The following is a 15407-nucleotide window of genomic DNA, read 5'->3' as shown; positions in this document are numbered from 1 at the left end:
ATAAGCCACCCAAAAAGTGCTCTTCCTATGGAAACAGCCACTTAACCATAACTACATGGCCACTATCATGGCCATGTAATTCAGTGAAAAAAACCTCAGCTAAAGGGACATTATGGTTAAGTTGCACTAAAAAAAAACTATGAAAAACGAAAAAACCAAGAAATGTACCAGTTTGTGATGTCATCATTGATTTCCGGGGTGTTAGTCTTAGCAGTACCTGGAGGAGGTGCTTGTTATGGTTGCAAAGCTTGCAATTTTACTTTGCAACGATAATGTCCCTTTAACACAATTGTGTTCAATGAATTTTATATTTTTGTTTGGTGCAACTTAACCATGAGGTTCCTTTAACGTTTTTTCACTGAATTTCATAGGTTTTGTTTATGCAACTTGACCATAACATACCATTAACAACATTGTATTACTGAATTTCATAAATCTTTACCAGTGTAGCTTAATTTCTTGCAACTCCCTAACTGTTGAAACTTTATATCTAAAACTCATTCTCCCCAGCAGTTCAATAGTTGAAACCTCCATGGACTCTATCGCCGGTTGGCAGACATACCTGGGGGCCAGATGGCATCAATGTAGCAGGGGGTAGACAATATTTGTTTTCTTCGCATACACAAATTATCTGTAAAGCAAAAAATTATACCTTTCACAATAAAACTTAATTTACAAATCATTACACAATATTATAGAGTATACCAAATACTGCACATAACTGTACACCTTATCTAAACAATTCACTTCAACACTTGAAGGCACTGAAACACGACAATTCAATACAGGAACACAATTTCTCAAATCTTAGTAGTTAAACATGTCCTTCTCTTTTATTATAAACATTAACTATGGAAATATAAATGTGTAACACAATAAAATAATACAAGTTATACATAAACTATTAAAATACAACTTACTCATATATGTTATACTCCACAATGTAGAATAAGAAAAGCAACAACAAAATATTCCTCAGGAACGTAAACTACAAAACAGGGACCACTAACTAGACACTGTTAAAAATCAACAGACCAAATTATGTACACAAATGTCTGAAATAACAAATCAAGTGGCTGAACTTTCAAGATATGTCAAAAATCATGGTACACGCAAGATTGATTTTCACTGCCTTACCTGTACCTGTGACTCTTTCCCTGAACGATAACCCTCAATCCTGCCCAGAACAATACACTAATAAATGTGATGATGACATTTCTGTGCCAATTTCACCCAATCATTAAAATGTTGCACCCCCAAATTCCCCTAGTTGTGTTTCCCACAGTCATTCCCCTTCAAATGACCCAAATGTAAAAATGTTGTATGATTGAATGACTGTACTGGAATTTATTTTGGAACACAGCTTGGAAGTCTGCAGACTATAAAGATGTTGATGTCCGCAGACTACCGTCATCGTGAGATCATGGAGATGCAAGATGTTTGCGCCTCATCCATATACATTTAATTATTTCATAAATGATAGCGTGCCGTCGCGGTCCCACAGGGGCGCACCAAGTAAAGCTGCAGCATGCAACAAATTTCACGATCAGAGGATGTTAGGCAATAATTGATGTAGAAACCCTGTGGGAGACTATACAAAATTTGTCCTCTTGCTATTAGTTAACCCATCTATTATTTATAGGCCTGTACTACACAGATTGGTAGTTTGACTACACAGCCAGGATTATCTCAAGAGGGGTAAATGTGAGCTGTAGAGCTGTAGCAATGAAAATCACAAATACAAGTAGTCAAGTAACACTTGCACTCAAGGTTTATGTTATAAATAATTATTTATTTATTTAACAGTAGTTTTTAAATAAGCATTCTTTAAAAAGGGCACTATATGAAGCAATCAAATACACTTTAAAATACTTGTTCAGTATCAACACACAACGAGTAGATACTCTTTAGAGATGTATCTTACACACTTTCTACACCCTGGGGTGGCTTCACTAACTACGACAGTAATTGCATTTATATATCACTAGTACACTTTGTAAATTCTGAGGTTTGTAGAAAGGAAAGGTTAAAGGAAGTAAACACGTTAAACAGGTTCTCAGAGCATGCAAGCACTTTAAATCTTCCAATGAAGTCTAGATAATCATCTTTCCCAGCAATATTAGTTAAAAAACAATGTATCACCTATGGGGGACAATAAGTACCAAAGTCAAATGGAATAGAAGACTCTACAGGGAGTCAGGACAGTTAAAGTCAATTGGAGCAAAGTCTATGGAGCTGAGGCCCTTCTTAGATAGGAAAAGTCGTGCACAATGTTAAGAGAGTTTGTTGAAGAAATATCACTGTAGGATCACAAGCTGTTACACTTGTGAAGAGTAGAAATGAAATCAACTCCAGCAAAGCAGCTACTGCAAGTCTCAACTGAGAAGAGCAAGCTACAGAGACTGAGGTAAGTACCCCAAGTCAGAACTGTACCGTTGGTTAGAAGAAGAGTGGTCCAACTGACATCTGTCTAGTTGCAGCGATGCAGTTCCTGTGTTCCTGGGCCTCAGTCATGCAGACATGAGAGAGGACATCTGGGGACTCCTGTGGCAGCAATTCAGAGGTTGGTGGCAGCTATGGGCTCTTTTCGGATCAGTGGCACTTTGCGGTTTCAGCGCTTGATCAACAGCACCAACGCAGATCTTGGACACTGGTTGGGCTTCCTGATCACTCATTGAGTCCTGCACTCTGATGAGGGGACTTGAGCTCTGGTTGTCCTGCTTCTGGAAGGTCCTGGGGAGACTTCTGGAGCTTCTGGCCGGATCACAGACGTTGTACTCGTCTATGGATTTCTCGACCGCTGGCACTCGGTTCCTGCCTCAGCAAAGAAGTGCTGCCAGTCAGGGAAGATGGTCCAGTAGAGTTTGTCTCAGGGATAGTTGGTCCCACTAACCCAAGGGAAGAAGTCGTCTCTCTGGAGCTTCTCTTGTTGATCAGAAAAAGGACTTTCAGCACAGCAGCAGGGCTTCAACGGCCAGTTCAACGGTCCAGGAGGATGCAGCAAGCTTTGTTCATGGTTTCTTCATCACGTTGTTCTTCCCAGTGGCCGACTCTGTCTTTAGTCTCAAAACCCTAGCCTTTTAAGCAGGTTTCTCCCATTCATGCACAGTTTAGCAAAGAAGGTCAGCCGACACGTGTTTTGACTTTAGTCGTCATCAATGCTGACATAACAGAACATAAACATATATGTGATCGCAAAACAAATCAGAAAATGTAGAACATGAAAATGTAAACGCAAACCATGTGCGATCACATCAAGGTTTAAAAATATGTATTATAGGATGATAGACCATAAGTGTGCATGAGTGTTGCATATCATATATTATTACAATATATTGAATATATGCATTATTGTGACAATTATTTAAAAATTAGATCAGATGGTTACATACCCATGAAAATTACATCAGCAGGGTGTAGCCCAGAAACAGGAAAACAAAACAAAGATACATTTTCATGAAAGTCCTAATAGTAATGTTCTCACACAAATTAACTATGGCTAAAATGAGTGATGCGCCTCACCCGCATCATACCGATTAGTCCTAGGGCTATCAACTCTACATTGCTTGTACATGCATGCTCTTTAGTTTGTTTTGAGTGTTCACCATGTGATGTGTTTGTACTTTTTGTTTATTGTATCTTGATACGTTATGGACATATTAACACCCTGTGAAATCCCTCATCCAGTGATGTTGTGAGTATGATCTATACATAAGTCTTAATCCCAAACTGATATGCATACCTGGTAGTGTAATATGTAAATATAATTACAGTATTGCTGATTTATCAAAATATTGTAAACTAACCTGGATATGTGTTAGGCGATCCCCTGCACACCAGTCCGACAAACAACACAACACTGCTCACATACCCCCAACGTCCCCACCCACGCTTCGAGGCTCGGGTGATGCGGTGAACCCAGAGAACCGACTACTCCGTACCAGCTTTGGTGTACGGGCTCGACTGCAACCCTTTCTGCATTGGCAATTGCCTTGGAGAGCGTATAGCAGAAGGGGCGCTGTTATGTCTCCACGTCGATCACGTGATCCAGCGTGGCGTTCCTCACGTGACCTTGTTGGACGTCACATGACCCAGAGACACACAGTATAAAGGCCTGAGGGACAGAACCACTCATTGCTTCTCAGCTGTCTTCAGACCCTGTTTGGCGTTACACCTTGCTCCACTGTTGCCTGTGATCACGGAACTCTGCCTCGGACTCCTTTGGATACCCCTTTGTACCTTTGCTTGGAACTGTTTACCTGTTGCCGGATTTTGGACTGTAACCTGACTTCTCTTTGGAACTGCCCTTTTGGTACCTTGCTGTACTTCTACGCCATTCCCCTCCCGGGGATTCGAATCACGCCTCCACGCCTTACAGGTGGCAGATCCCACGTCCACGCTAAACTCACGGTTCTATTATTCCAGGGACCGTTGCATCATCTGAGTCTCGAACCTCTCCTAGGTTTCCTGGGTTATTCTGACACCAGATAGGTAAGACCTTTTAGATTCTTTGGTATAACTGACTGTACTGTGATTGCCTGATACTTAACCTCATTCCCTTTTGACAGCAGCATCGGTGTTCCAGAGGTTCCGTGGATCTGGGAAGTCATCTCTCACCTGTGGCCTCAAGGGTCGCACAGCGGGTTTCTATTTTGTTCCCCTGTGCGTCACTTGGGGACGGAGGTCTCATCGGTCTACACGACACTCAAGTCAGAACAATATGGAATCCAAATATCATGCTAGTGATAAGATGTAAGTGAATCACGTCTCATGTGGAATGTCTGCGATTGTATCAAGAAGAGTTTATACTCTTTCTGTGGTAAAATTCAGAAAAAAGTTGAAATCGATGTGCTGTATATGAGTGTAAGGAACAGCTATTGTATCTTAAACTAACAATATTTGTGAATATTCGCTTACCGTATGTGCACTTATTTAAAATTATTCAGGTTTGCGTGTTCAATTTTAAATGGGTATGATTCAGTGAAATGTCTTGTCAGTAATGGCCCATGACCTGTGCCAGTAAAACAAATAGCAAGCTTCATGAGCATTGCCCACGTAAGTATCCTTAGACCTTACGAGAAGTAACTGCATATGTTACTAAAGTGCTTTAACTAACCAGTATTGTGATGTAGTCAGAGGTCTATCTACCTTCAGCATCGCACACGAATGCCGAGCGATTTGGCCAATCCATGCGTGTGACGTCACACGCACTGTTATGTGAGTGCGTGTGGTGTCACACACATGACGTCATATGTTTACATTTGAGCTTGCGTATTCTTACTGTTATACAATACTGTGGTTATAAATAAATTAGCTGAATAGTGTATTGGATATACAAATGTAAAGCAAGCAATTTGCATTGACAAGTTGGATTGCAGTGCTGTTTTGCAATAATTACTAAATTGTTGCAAGACTGTCACCGCCCTTGAAACTTTTATTCCTCATCCATAAAACTCTATTGAGTGACAAGTCATCAGATTATTCCATTCAAAGCAATAAAGTCCACACATTGAGATCAAAATGATGTTTTCTTTATATTGTTGTCTTGTAGTACAACAGTAGTATAGCCGACACGTGTTTCGACCAGTGCGGTCGTCCTCAAGGCTATTTATGTCCATGAAAACCATGTTAAAGAACAGCCAAATAAATGATGAATATTATCATTCATAACAAATCCATATGATGGTGCCCAATAAAAGCAAATCATAATTAACACCATTAAAAGAGTAAGCAAATTGCCAAAACCATATCAAAAACATACCACACAGGTTGTTGCGGGTTGGCAAATGCAAGCATCCATTGCAATCACAGCGAAGAACAAAAGAAAAGCATTCCCAGTTAACTATGTCTGGAATTCGCATGCATTTTCACACAGTTCTTATAAAATATTGTCTAGTGGCATGTGTCCATTCTGATTAGCTTATGAATAACATGTTCCATAATCCATTTTTTGGGAACATGCATTTGATGCAACCATCTACCATTTGTACATTATACAAATTCTTAATCTCCCAAACCCGCATGGTGATAACTTAATGCAAATTAAATCCAAATTAAATGTGGCACCCAAATAGTGCTCCCCTGTATACTATCCATTGTGTTGGTGATTCTCTTACCCTTGACCTATGTTTAAACTTCAAAATCTGTGTTGAAAATATGATATTGTCAGTAGGTGTGTACTGTATTTAACTCTCTGTGCATGATATCATGCAATTAGTATAATGTTATGCCCACCTCATATCCTGCTCAATATTCCAATCATGATAAAGTGTTGCTTCTAATGCAGTCACAAGTATATCTTGGGTTAAGTCCCAGTGCCCTGGATGGGTCAAAAGAACATGTAAATAATTTGTTGCTAATATTTGTTGCTAAACTGCAAGTCAAATTATATGTGTGCCATAATATAAAGTTCATCTCACCTGTTGTGTAAGGGTCAATCCCTAGACCGGCATCCTGGCCCCATCAATTGAAAAGTCTGTTCCGTTTTGTCTTCGCTTAAAATACCCGCGGCAAAACAAAATGGCAGCCGCGCGTAGCGTGATGACGTCACTCGTTATGTTGCACGTGACATCACAGTGTAAACAGTGTATGTCATTAATGACATGATGTTTATGTAGTTCTCTGAATCTAATGCGATGTCTTGTTCACATTATGTATTACCAAAGAATGCACTTGCAATGTAAATGTCTTAGTACATATATGATGCATATATTATTTGTTATTTATCAAACTTGTGTATAGAGATACACTCTGCATTCATAATATACTTACAAAAGCCAGTATAGATTATTTGCAACCTAAATATATGTAATATCATTGGTTGTTACCGCTGTATTTTAGCGCGCTTGGTAGTGCATAACAAGAAAACCTAAATTTAGTTTAAAGTGAGTAACCTTTTGACCGAAGAATATAGTGTTTGGTTGCCAACGACATGTTCCCACAATATTTATGCATATATATCGGAATATTACAATCATAAAAATACATACATCTCATGACCTGAGTTAAGTCTATGTTCTGTAGATCGTAGAAGACAAATGACTTTAGCTTTCATTTTCCGTAATGCCAATTGTAAATCACCCCCTCTCTTTCCTTTCTTAGCTTTCATAAGCTTTCATAAACCCCACAAACCTTAAATCATCTATATCATCCATTTGATGTAGACTTTGCCAATGTATGGCCAGTGATGTCTTAGGCTCAGTATTCTTCAAACTTGACCAATGTTCCCTGATGCATACACGTAACTGCCTGATAGTACTGCCAACATAATTCTTTCCACAAACACATTTGATTAAATATACAACATAACATGTTTTACAATTAATGTGATCCCTGATATTGATTACATTGACAAACTGATCTCTAAAGGTTTCACATTGATCCCAAGCGTATTTGCATTGGTTGCAATGCCCACATTTATAAAAGCCCCCTTCACTTTTTAGCCAGCTTTGTGTCTGTATATCCAGTCTAGTGTCCAGAAAAGACAGACATAGTTTTTTTCTGATGGTTGGTGCTTGTGTAAACTTGAATCTTGGCTTATCAGTGAGAAAAGGGACCAAGTATTTATCCAGTTTGAGAATATCCCAATATTTGGCTGCCATTCGATACAGAGTGTTACTATATTTGGTATACTGTGTTATGATTGCAATTGGTTGTATTTGAGATCCCTCTCCCTCCTACTCCATGGTGCTCTCTTTCTCGCCTATCTTCTCTAACTGCTTCTCTATTGACTACCCTGCTCTCCTCACTAAATCTGGTAGGAAAAAGTTTAAAAAGGACATCCTGGTCTCCAACCGAGGTCTCCCTATCGCTGACACCTACACTAGTGCCTGCTCCAAGGAAACTCTCACTGACATCCTCTTTTTCGTGCCTTTGCCTGACCTATGGACCCTTCATATGGTCTCTGTGCTCTCTCCTTTCTCCTCTTCTCCCATTAATGGTGGCACCCGTCGGGATGTCCTCTTGGCCTCCTTCCACTCCTCTAAGGCCATCATTAATGTCTTCGCTAACGGGACCGTCTTGGTCCAAGGCCCTCAGGCCAACCTTCACCTCTTTGACAGACGCTTCCCATGCCTCATTAACTTCCTTTCCGCTCCTGCTGTCCCCCCTCCTCTGTCCTCGGCTACTTTGCCTCTACCCTCCCTCCCTGCCCCCTCTCTTGCTCCTTCTTCTACACCTCCACAGAGCGTACCTCTGATCTGTACCCCTCCCCAGAAGTCCTTCAAGGATGGCAACCTTCTCCACATTGCCACTCTTAACTCTCGCTCTGCAATCAAGCATTCTTCTGATATCTGTCACCTTCTTGAGGAACTGGACCTTGACGTCCTCGGTCTCACTGAGACATGGTTCACGGCCAGCTCTGTCACCAGCTTTGACACACTCCTACCTGACGGCTACAAGATCCTCTCCGTGCCCAGGCCCAAAGGTGCAGGTGGGGGTGTAGCCCTTATCTTCCCTGAGTGGATTCCTGCCACTGTCACTCCTACGCAGTCATACTCCTCTTTTGAATGCCTTGTCTGCCGTCTCTCTCTCTCTCCTAGCCATTCCCTTACCGTGGCTACTATCTATCGGCCACCTGGTCAAATCTCCTCCTTCCTCTCTGAGTGGGCTGACCTCTCCTCCTCACTCCTGTCCTCAACCACTCAACTCCTCTTTCTTGGTGACTTCAACATCCACTTGGATGTCTCCTGTCCCCCCACGGGACTCTTTCGTGACCTCTGCGACTCTCTATTCTCCCGTCTGGGCCTACTCATTCTGCATGGCACACTCTTGATGCTCTGATCTCTTCTGACCTTCCCCTCTCCGTCCCTCTCTCCACTCCTCTCTCCTGGAGTGATCACTTTCTCCTATCCTCCCACATCACCCTCCCTACCCCACTGACAAAGCCACCCTCACCACTGCCACCCACCTTCTCGGTCATCTGACCCATGAAGCGCGTGTCAGTTCAGGCTTTCGCTGCCACCTTCGCACCTCCCCCTCCCCATTCGGCTGACTCCCACCTGACACTGCCCTCTCCATGCTCAACTCTGCTATATCTTATACTCTTGATATCCTTGCCCCTGTCATGAGAATCCACCTGAAGCCTAAAGCCAAATGTAACTCCTGGTATGACTCTGAGCTTGTTACCCTTAAACGCAAGTGCAGGGTAGCAGAGAGGAAATGGCGTGCTTCATGTTCATCCTCTGACAAACTGGCCTGCCGCCTGCTCCAAAGGCAATACCGTCTCTCTGTTCTCTCCAGGAAGAGAGCCCTTATCCAAGCCCGCATCTCTGCGGCATCTAACAACTCGGCCGAACTCTTTAAAATCTGCAAGGAGCTTGTCAACCCTGCTGCAGTCTCTACCTCTCCTGTCCCCTCCCAGGCCCTCTGCACTGCACTTGCCTCTCACTTCATCTCTAAAACTCAGGACATCCTGTCCTCACTCTCCTCCTATCACCTCCCTCCCTCTCTTCCTGGCTCTTCCTCTGGCATTTCTGCAGCAACCCCTCCTCCCTCCTTCTCTGCCTTTCCCCTTTTCTCTGCTGATGAGGTTTCCAGACAAGTCCGATCTATGAAAGTCTCATCCAAACAGGTTCACCCCTGTTCCTCCAAAACTATCAAGGACCACATCGACGCCCTGGCTCCTGCCCTGGCTGACTTTTGCAACCACTCCTTCGCCTCTGGAGTCTTCCCATCCCCCCTTAAGCACTCCCTTGTGCACCCTCTTCTTAAGAAACCCTCTTCTGACCCCTCCTGTCCGGCTAACTATCGCCCAATCTCCATCACTCCCTTCCTGGGCAAGCTCCTGGAGAAACTGGCCATCTCCCAGCTTAACCTCCATGCTGAATCTGTTGGCAGTCTTCATGACCATCAATCTGGCTTCAGAGCTGCCAGAAGCACGGAAACTGCTCTCCTGAACATCCGTGAGGACCAACTCTTGAACCTTGACTCCAACACTCTGTGTGTTCTCATTCTGCTTGATCTCTCTTCTGCCTTTGACACTGTCATCCATGCCATCCTGCTCAACCGTCTCCGTGATAACCTGGGTATCACTGGTCAGGCTCTGGCGTGGCTGACCTCTTTCCACTCCAATCGACCCTCCCAGGTCCAACTGGAGTCCTTCCTCTCTGACATTTTTTTCTCCACCTGTGGTGTCTCCCAGGGATCAAATCTATCCCCCTGGCTGTTCAACCAGTACCTGGCACTCCTTGCCCACCGCATCGCCGCTCTCTATCCCAACTTTCAGTACTATGCGGACGATAGCCAGCTCATTTTCAGGCTACCCTCAGCCTCCTCCTCTCCTTCCCTCATCTCTGACTGTCTGTCGGCTATCCAGGAATGGTGTGTTGCCAATGACCTCTGCCTTAATGCCAGTAAGACTGAGATTCTACCCATCGGCACACCCACTCCCTCCTTCCCTGCAGCTCTCTGGCCGGCCTCTCTTGGCCCTCTTCCTGCACCTACCTGCACGGCAAAAAACCTCAGGGTTATCTTCGACTCCACACTCTCCTTCTCTCCTCATATATCTGACGTCTCTAAGAAGTCACACTACCAGCTGCACCTCCTCAGAGGTATTCTTCCCTTCCTCTCCTTCCCCCAGAAGCTCACTGTCTCACGAGCCCTGGTTCTCTCAAAGCTGGACTACTGTAACAGCCTCTATCTTAATCTGCCTGCCTCCACTGTCCGCCCTCTGCAACTCATCCAGAACAGAACTGCGAGACTTGTCCTTGGCCTTAAGCCCAGGGACCGTATCTCTCCAGGACTGAAGTCTCTACACTGGCTCCCAGTGGTTGCGAGGATAAAGTTCAAAACCCTCTGCATTGTCGACAAGGCCTTCTGGGGCCTGGGGCCTAAATACCTTCAACTCTCTCTTCCTAAATATCTTCCTTCCCGAGCCCTTCGCTCATCCGTCTCCAACTCCCTCAGGGTCAGCCGCTTCTCGAAGCAACGAGCTGGCAGTAGATCTCTCTCCGCGGCAGGGGCCTCCCTCTGGAACAGCCTTCCTGTCTCCCTGAAACTTGAGGAGAACCATCTACGGTTCCGGAAGCACCTCAAAACCTTCCTCTTTGCTTCTGCTTTCTCTCTCCCTCTCCCCTGCTAATTATTCGCTGAATCTGCACCGAATCTGCAACTGGGCCACTCTTGCCGACCTCGGTCCTGGGCCCAGCCACTCTGCACTTGCACTGCCTCGCTGGCAACCCCTGCACTGAGGGACTGTCTCTGTATCCCTACAGCCCCCGTTCCCAGCACTTGTCTGCACTTACCTTGCACTTGCCACCAGCTGGCCCTATTCTTTTTATTATATATACTTACCTTGTACTGCACTTGCCCCCTCCCCTCCCCTTGCGCTTTCTCCCTTCCCCCTTCCCCTGCACTTGCGCGATCTGAATGACACCTGGCCTAGTAGGATCGTTGTCTGTCTTCCCCCGTTTCCCCTTCCCTGCCTCGTCGCGCCTTGAAACACTTGAAACGCTTGTGTATAGGCGCGTTACAAATGCCATATCATATCATATCATATCTATCTCTAGTGCTCTTGGTGACCAATTCCTTTTGTTTGATATGCTTATATTTATTGCCTGCATGATTAATGCATTTCGGGCTGTATCCCCTCTCAAGAAACCTAGTTGTAGTCTTCATCGCTACAATTCCTGCGTGCTCTATAGAATTCTCCACCAGGTATATTCTCAATAGTTTTCCGTTGGTGACAGCTGTCTGCATGCAGGACTGAATTCACCTCAATAGGTTTGCGATACGTCGTAGTATGTATTGAATTCCCTGAAATGAATATGTGAAGATCTAACAAGTCTATCTGTGATGGATTCACATGCCCTGTGAATTGGATACCAAATTTGTTCTTGTTGGCATAACTAACAAATTCCTCAAAGGAGTTAGATGTCCCGTCCCATATCACAATAATATCTTCTATAAATCTCTTCCAAACTATGATGTTGTTGCAAAAGACTTCTGGGGTAAATCACGTGTATTACTGGGGTGCGCGGGAAGTTTCACACGCAATTGACCCTGTGCATGCGGGGTACATAGATTTGGGGGGTGCGCAGGAAGTTTCACAAGTGGCAGGCCCTGTGCGTGCGGGCTACGTGGTTTACTGGGGTGCGCGGGAAGTATCACACACGATTGGGCCTGTGCGAGCGGGGTATGTGGATAACTGGGGTGCGCGGGAAGTTTCACACGCGATTGGCCCTGTGCATGCAGGGTACGTGGATTTGGGGGGTGCGCGGGAAGTTTCACATGCGATTGGCCGTGTGCATGCGGGCTACGTGGATTACTGGGGTGTGCGGGAAGTATCACATGCGATTGGCCCTCTGCGTGTGGGGTACGTGGATAACTGGGGTGCGCAGGAAGTTTCACACGCGATTGGCCCTGTGCGTGCGGAGTATGTGGATGTGGGGGGTGTGCGGGATGTTTGACAGGCGATTGGCCCTGTGCGTGCGGGCTACGTGGATTACTGTGGTGTGCGGGAAGTATCCCAAGCGGCAGGCCCTGTGCGTGCGGGCTATGTGGATTACTGGGGTGCGTGGGAAGTATCACACGCAATTGGGCCTGTGCGAGCGGGCTATGTGGATAACTGGGGTGCGTGGGAAGTTTCACACATGATTGGCCCTGTGCATGTGGGGTACGTGGATTTGGGGGGTGCACGGCAAGTTTCTTATGCAATTGGCCCTGTGCGTGCAGGGTACGTGGATTTGGGGGGTCCGTGGGAAGTTTCACAAGCAGCAGGCCCTGTGCATGCGTGCTACGTGGATTACTGGGGTGCGCGGGAAGTATCACACACGATTGGCCCTGTGCGTGTGTGGTATGTGGATTTGGGGGGTGCGCGGGAAGTTTCACAAGCGGCAGGCCCTGTGCGTGCGGGCTACGTGGATACTGGGTTGTGCGGGAAGTATCACACGCAATTGGGCCTGTGCGAGCGGGGTACATGGATAACTGGGGTGCACAGGAAGTTTCATACGCGATTGGCCCTGTGCGTGCGAGGTACGTGGATTTGGGGGGTGCGCGGGAAGTTTCACACGCGATTGGCCCTGTGTGTGCGGGGTACATGGATTTGGGGGGTGTGTGGAAAGTTTCACAAGCGGCAGGCCCTGTGCGTGTGGGCTAAGTGGATTACTGGGGTGCCCGGGAAGTTTCACACGTGATTGGCCCTGTGCAAGCGGGGTAAGTGGATTTGGGCAGTGTGCGGGAAGTTTCACACGTGATTGGCCCTGTGCGTGCGTGGTACCTAGATTTGGAGGGTGCGCAGGAAGTTTCACACGCGATTGGCCCTGTGTGTGTGGGGTACGTGGATTTGGGGGGTGCGTGGAAAGTTTCACAAGCAGCAGGCCCTGTGCGTGCGGGCTACATGGATTACTGGGGTGCGCGGGAAATATCACACGCGATTGGGCCTGTGCGAGCAGGGTACATGGATAACTGGGGTGTGCGGGAAGTTTCACACGCGATTGGGCCTGTGCGTGCGTGGTACATGGATTTGGGGGGTGCGCGGGAAATTTCACATGCGATTGGCCCTGTGCGTGCGGGGTATGTGGATTTGGGGGGTGCGCAGGAAGATTCACAAGGGGCAGGCCCTTTGCATGCGGGCTACATGGATTACTGGGGTGCGCAGGAAGTATCACACGCGATTGGCCCTGTGCATGCGGGGTACATGGATTACTGGGGTGCGTGGGAAATATCACACCCGATTGGGCCTGTGCGAGCAGGGTACATGGATAACTGAGGTGTACGGGAAGTTTCACACGCGATTAGGCCTGTGCGTGCGTGGTACATGGATTTGAGGGGTGCGCGGGAAGTTTCACACGCGATTGGCCCTGTGCGTGCGGGGTACGTGGATTTGGGGGGTGTGCAGGAAGTTTCACAAGTGGCAGGCCCTGTGCATGCGGGTTACATGGATTACTGGGGTGCGCGGGAAGTATCACATGCGATTGGCCCTGTGCGTGCGGGGTACATGGATAACTGGGGTGCACAGGAAGTTTCACAAGTGATTGGCCCTGTGCGTGCGAGGTACGTGGATTTGGGGGGTGTGCAGGAAGTTTCACAAGCGGCAGGCCCTGTGCATGCGGGTTACATGGATTACTGGGGTGCGCGGGAAATACCACACGCGATTGGCCCTGTGCGTGCGGGGTACATGGATAACTGAGGTGTACGGGAAGTTTCACACGCGATTGGCCCTGTGCGTGCTAGGTACGTGGATTTGGGGAGTGCGCAGGAAGTTTCACACGCGATTGGCCCTGTGTGTGTGGGGTACATGGATTTGGGGGGTGTGTGGAAAGTTTCACAAGCGGCAGGCCCTGTGCGTGTGGGTTATGTGGATTACTGGGGTGCGCGGGAAGTATCACACGCAATTGGACCTGTGCTAGTGGGGTACATGGATAACTGGGGTGCGCGGGAAGTTTCACACGTGATTGGCCCTGTGCGTGCAGGGTACGTGGATTTGGGCAGTGTGCGGGAAGTTTCACATGTGATTGGCCCTGTGCATGCGGGGTATGTGGATTTGGGGGGTGCGCAGGAAGTTTCACACGCGATTGGCCCTGTGTGTGCGGGGTACGTGGATTTGGGGTGTGTGTGGAAAGTTTCACAAGCGGCAGGCACTGTGCGTGCAGGCTACGTGGATTACTGGGGTGTGCAGGAAATATCACACGTGATTGGGCCTGTGCGAGCAAGGTACCTGGATAAGTGGGGTGTGCGGGAAGTTTCACATGCGATTGGGCCTGTGCTTGCTTGGCACATCGATTTGGGGGGTGCGCAGGAAGTTTCACACGTGATTGGCTGTGTGCGTGCAGGGTACGTGGATTTGGGGGGTGCGCAGGAAGTTTCACATGCGGCAGGCCCTGTGCATGCGGGCTAAATGGATTACTGGGGTGCGCGGGAAGAATCACACGCAATTGGCCCTGTGCGTGCGGGGTACCTGGATAACTGGGGTGCACAGGAAGTTTCACATGTGATTGGCCCTGTGCGTGCGGGGTACGTGGATTTGGGGGGTGCGCAGGAAGTTTCACACTCAATTGGCCCTTTGTGTGCGGGGTACATGGATTTGGGGGGTGTGTGGAAAGTTTCACAAGCGGCAGGCCCTGTGCGTGTGGGCTACGTGGATTACTGGGGTGCGCTGGAAGTTTCACACCTGATTGGCCCTGTGCGCGCGGAGTACGTGGATTTGGGCGGTGTGCGGGAAGTTTCACACGCGATTGGCCCTGTGCGTGCGGGGTACGTGGAGTAGGGGAATCCGCAGGATGTTTCACACACGATTGGCCCTGTGTGTGCGGGCTATGTGGATTTGGTGTGTGCGTGGGAAGTTTCACAAGCAGCAGGCCCTGTGCGTGCGGGCTACGTGGATTACTGCGGTGCACGGGAAATATCACACGTGATTGGGCCTGTGCGAGCAGGGTACCTGGATAACTGGGGTGTGCGGGAAGTTTCAC

This window comes from Ambystoma mexicanum, chromosome 8, assembly GCF_040938575.1.
Source record: "Ambystoma mexicanum isolate Mex_15411 chromosome 8, UKY_AmexF1_1, whole genome shotgun sequence".
In the NCBI taxonomy this organism is placed as follows: Eukaryota; Metazoa; Chordata; class Amphibia; order Caudata; family Ambystomatidae; genus Ambystoma; species Ambystoma mexicanum.
The sequence above is the reverse complement of the archived record's forward strand: the minus strand, read 5'-3'. Positions refer to the sequence as shown.